Here is a 5654-nt window from a genome sequence, read left to right on the forward strand (position 1 = left end):
CAGTTGTATATGAGCCTTTGACCTGAGGACTTCCCCACTGACCGAGATAAGGTGGGTTTGTGATAAACCTTTTGACAGGAACAGCGGCACATTGGGCAACACCCCTGCTGACCCAGCCCAATCAGCTGCTGGACAATTATGTAGAGTTTTTCCGGCAGCTAAAGGCCATGTTTGAGGACCCTGTTAGGGCCCAGACTGCAAACTGGCAGGTGAGAGAATTGCGGCAGAGGCATGGATCACTGGCAGACTACATCACTGCATTTCAGGTGGTTTGTCAGGAACTGCAGTGGAACGAGGCGGTGCTCATGGACCAGTTTCAGGAAGGACTTTCGTCCGATCTCCTGGATGAGCTGGCATGTACTGAATACCCTCACTCCTTGCAGGAGCTCATGCACCTGTGTCTCCATATCGATGCAAGACTCCAGCAGTGACGGGCGTGATGACGGACGGAGGCCTTGCCTGCACCTGTCAAAACAGTGACACTGTTGGTACCACCTCCGGACGAGCCAATGTAGTTGGGGGCTGCTCGACCTCGACTGACCCCAGCTGAAAAGGATCGCCACTGCCGCGAAGGCCTTTGCTTGTACTGTGGCAGTCCAGGCCATATGGCAGCTAAGTGTCCTATGAAGGCACCCAAAGCCGCAGCAGGAAACAGACAGGGCTCGGCCTAGAGGGCTCTGTAGGTCAGGCTCATTTGGAAATGGGCCAATCACCTCCACCCCAACAGACTCTTGTAAAGCACCTTGTGTTAGCAGCGAAGGTGTTTGTACCTGGTCATGGAGCGGTGGAGGTCAAGGCCCTAGTGGACTCAGGGGCTACTGTGTCAGCTTTTGCCACACAGTGGTCCATTCCCCAGCAGCAGTTTTCACTGCTGGTCTTGGTGGAGACAATTGATGGGTGGCCCCTTCGTTCAGGCCCAGTGGTTGATGTGACCAGACCCCTTCACATGCATATTGGGCCGCATATGGAAAACTGTTTTATGTGGCTACCGTTTCCTACTTTCCAGTGGTGCTGGGATTGGAGTGGTTAAGGGCTCATGATCCACAGATTATTTGGTCATCTGGGGCAGTGCGGTTCCCCGGCAAGAAGTGTGCCACCCATCACCTATATGCCTGCGTAGGGAATGTGGATACACATGGGGATCTGAACCTACCGGCAGAGTTGGGGATTATGCCGATGTGTTTGGGGAAAAAGAGGCAGATCAATTGCCCCCACATCGGTCTTATGACTGTCTGATTGATATAGTGCCTGATGCCAAATTGCCAGTTGGCCGGATTTACTCCCTGTCAGAACCGGAGTTGGCAGCCTTGAGGGACTTCATTGACAAGAACCTCCGGAATGGGTTTATCCGGCCTTCTACCTCCCCGTTGGCTACACCAGTGCTCTTCGTGAAGTTGGAGGAGCTCAGGCTGTGCTGTGATTACCGGAAATTGAATGCCATCACGGTCCGTAATCGGTACCCACTCCTGCTCATCCCCGAACTCATCGAGAGGTTCTGCCAGGCCAAAATATTCACTAAGTTGGACTTACGGGGAGCTTACAACTTAGTCCAAGTTTGAGTGGGAGATGAGTGGAAGACGGCCTTCCGGACGCATTATGGACATTTTGAGTACATGTTTATGCCCTTTGGCTTGACCAACGTGCCAGGAGTGTTCATGCACTTTATGCATGACATGTTCAGGGACTTGCTGGATACGTTTGTGGTCATCTACTTCAATGACATCCTGATCTACTCGTCCTCCCCACAAGTGCATTGGAATCACATTCGGCTCATGTTGCAATGATTGCGGGATAATCACCTCTTTGCAAAGTGAGAGAAGTGCCAGTTTGCGCAAACCACGATCAATTTTCTGGGCCATCGCATCTTGCCCGAGGGTGTGGATATGGACCTGGAGAAGGTAAAGTCGCTGCAGAAATGGCAGCTTCCGCAGAGGGTAAAGGACGTGCAGCGACTGTTGGGGTTTGCGAATTATTACCGCACGTTCATTCCTCGCTTTGTGACCCTGACTGCTCCCCTTTCCAATCTGTTAAGGAAAGGGGTGAAGTTCCGCTGGGGCGCTGAGGAGCAGGGGGCCTTGGATGCCATTAAGGCCGTTTTCACCTCTGAACCTATCTTCAAACATCCTGATCCCTTAAGGCCTTTCGTGGTGGAGATGGATGCATCGGATGTGGCCATCGGGGCTGTGCTTTTGCAAGCCTATGCTCCTGCAGGTACCTTGTTCCCATGTGCCTCTTATTCATGGAAGCTATCGGCCCCCAAACGGAATTATACAATATGGGACAAGGAGTTGTTGGTGGTCAAAGTCACTTTTGAGACATGGTAGCACCACTTAGAGGGGGCCCGTCACCAAGTCGAGGTTTGAACAGACCATCGGAACCTAGAGCACCTACAGACTGCCAGAACGCTGAGTCAGTGACAGGTGCGATGGTCACTGTTTTTTGTGAGGTTCGACTATGGCCCCCAAACGGAATTATACAATATGGGACAAGGAGTTGGTGGTCAAAGTCACTTTTGAGACATGGTAGCACCACTTAGAGGGGGCCCGTCACCAAGTCGAGGTTTGAACAGACCATCGGAACCTAGAGCACCTACAGACTGCCAGAACGCTGAGTCAGTGACAGGTGCGATGGTCACTGTTTTTTGTGAGGTTCGACTTTCGGGTGACCTATGTCCCTAGTGGGCGGAACCAGCATGCGGACATGCTGTCCCGGAAGCCCGAGTTCACCCGAAAGGAGGACAAGATCATGCCCAGAATGCTTATTCCCTTGGAATGGTTGGCGGCCACAGAGGAGCCTGTGGATCTACGGAGCAGAATTCATGAGGCGCAGCAGCAGGATCCATTCGTGGTGGCTCGACATCGTGAGTTGGCTGGAGATGAGAGAGATAAGACCCCTTGGATATATGGACAGTGGTATAATAGTGTCAACCTGAACCCATATTTGTGTTTGGTTCCATCGATAGCTGGTCCAAATAATGCTGAGAAGTCTGTTGGTCTGGTTGTCTCAAAGCACACCGGGTTACAGGCATCAGCATTGCACTAGGAAGTGCTGACTCCTTTAGGGTTATCCCTGTATACCACTTTGCAATGCTCCAGCTCAGACATGGTGTAAGATTGTAGCTAAGGTAGGATATACAAACATATTTGGCATTAAATGAGTAGGCCTGTCTCCACTCCAACGCTCCACATTTAGTCCATTTAGCTTGATTATAGTCAATAACTTTACACTCATCAAAGGAGACTCTGGCACTATCCATAAGTCTTGTGTTATTCTTTCCCAAGAGGTATTGCCTGTGCGTCCCTCCATATGTCCAGATTTGAAGTTGTTGATAGGGCTTTACTGTATTGACAGGAGCATAACAAGTAACCCTATCCCCCACTTTGCAAATGGAATACAAAGTTTTGTTATAAACACAACTCCCTTTTGTTCCTTTAATTATTGGACCTGAAGAAGGTCTGGGGGAAACAGCAGCAACAAAGTAAACAATGTAGCAATACACAGTCTACATACTACAAACCCAAGTTCCAGGGTAGTCCAGTCCATTGAAGTTTTCTCCTAGTTAGATGGAAACAGTTCAACAGGTGAGGCAGGTTTGAAGTTTCACTTTCCAGCCATCCAGTTGCTAGGTTTGCCACTGGAGAGAGGACGATGGGACATTCCATGGACCCATGCCTTGATTTCTTCCACTTCTCACTGCAGTTGAGGTGCTTAGGAGGACTTGACAGGGGTGGGACCACTTAGACTTATAGATGACAGTTCTTTCACCTGAACCCACTCTCCAGGAACAACAATCAGAGACAGGTGATAGGGCAGCCTGGGCCTGTACTGAGATAGAAGACAAAACCTGCGCCAAATTATGCAAATATTGAGTAACATTCTTCTCTTCTTCATTGACATTCTTGAACCTTCGTGCAACTCCCATCCATCATTTCCAAGCAAGTATTTCAGAGCTGAGGCCTGTATTGAAATGGTCTCACCACTAGATGTCACAACCTGTCCAGCCACTGTATACCATCCACAACATAAGCCCAAAACAAAACACATTCTCTAACTCCTCCTCCTTCTCAACATTCACTTCCTTCTTGCAGCTGTGTGCCATTTCAGCCTCAACTTCCTATGTGTCTAACAACTTCACGTGAGTAACTTTTTTCCCTTTTATTATTAATCAATCTTTCTTTCCAACTTTTTCCAAAAGTATCTATATTCCCCTTGTATCTTGCTGCAGAGCTCATAGGCCTGAGCTGACCAAAGGGAAAGCCCCCACCCAGCTCCACCAATATTCTCTCCTTCCCATCCAACATCACACATCCACCATGCCTTTTTTTTCCTTCAGCTACTTTGCTAGATCTATCTATGAACAAATCAGTTTTCTTTCTCTTTCTATTGTCTAACATTAGGCTCTCTTTTAGTCAAAACAACATAGTTATCCATAATCCCAAAATTTCCTCAATTCCAGCAAGATCTAGTTACACTTCCTTCAATTCTCTTAGGTATTGCTATCTATTTCTTTCCTTAATCAATAAATCAGTGTGTCATACACAGTATGTCCTTCAAACATAAAGACATAAAAATAAAATAATAATAATAAAAATCAACTTCAGAAAGAAACAGCCAAACTCATTCTGAGTTAATGTGTGTGTTTGTGTTTGTGTGTGTGTGTGTGTGTGTGTGTGTGTGTGCAATGACTGGAAGTAGAGCATCAAACCTTTAAAAACATTTACAAATCTAAACAAAACAATTCAGAGTCATTTCCTTTGGTTGATGGGTATATAGGGTTAACTAACATTTTAAACCTCAAAGATTTCCATTGTGTTCTAATGCCAAGTTTTTCTCTGTCTCATTTGGTTACAAGTAACATTATGTCTTGCCCGAATAAGATATCCTTTGTTCTTTGTTCCTCAGCATAATTTTTTCTACTGTCTCCCCCTTTCGAGTAGGAAAAATTGCAAGTCAAAACTGCAAGAGCAGTTCTCAGATGTCACTTCTTTTTTTTTAATGTTAAACAGCTTCATTCTTGTTTTATAAAGTTTACAATATAAATCCCCCCACCCCTGCAACCCCCCTCCCCCCATTTCCCAGAGCTGTTCACAGGGTTACAAATAATAATCATAATCTAAATAACATAAACCAACTAATTATATAACCAAATCTATAACACACTTTAACTCATTTTTTAAAATAAATTTAAATAAGTTAAAATTAAAATTAAATACATTATTAAAAGAAGAAAAAACAAACAAACTAGGAAACAACACTACTAGTCAAAATTATAATAAAATCATACAAGCTATTATGCAAACACTTAATAAAATAATAACAATAAAAATATTTTAAAATTTTACCCAAAAACCAAATGGAACTTTTCGGTCCCATATTTTTTTTGAATATAATCTATCCATCTTCTTCATACCGAAATATAACTTTCATATGACTGATCCTTCAAATAAGCAGAAATCTTAGCCATTTCTGCTAAATTTGACACTTTAATCGCCCATTCTTCTACAGTAGGCAAACCATCCATCTTCCAATATTGAGCTACCAATAATCTTGCAGCTGTTATAAGATTCAACATCAGATTCATTTCTTTGGCATCCAAATTTCCCATAATACCTAACAAAAATAACTGCGGTGTAAACTTTATCTTCTTCTTAAAG

Source organism: Protobothrops mucrosquamatus, unplaced genomic scaffold (genome assembly GCF_001527695.2).
Source record: "Protobothrops mucrosquamatus isolate PMUCROS unplaced genomic scaffold, P.Mucros_1.0 scaffold2640, whole genome shotgun sequence".
NCBI lineage: Eukaryota > Metazoa > Chordata > Lepidosauria > Squamata > Viperidae > Protobothrops > Protobothrops mucrosquamatus.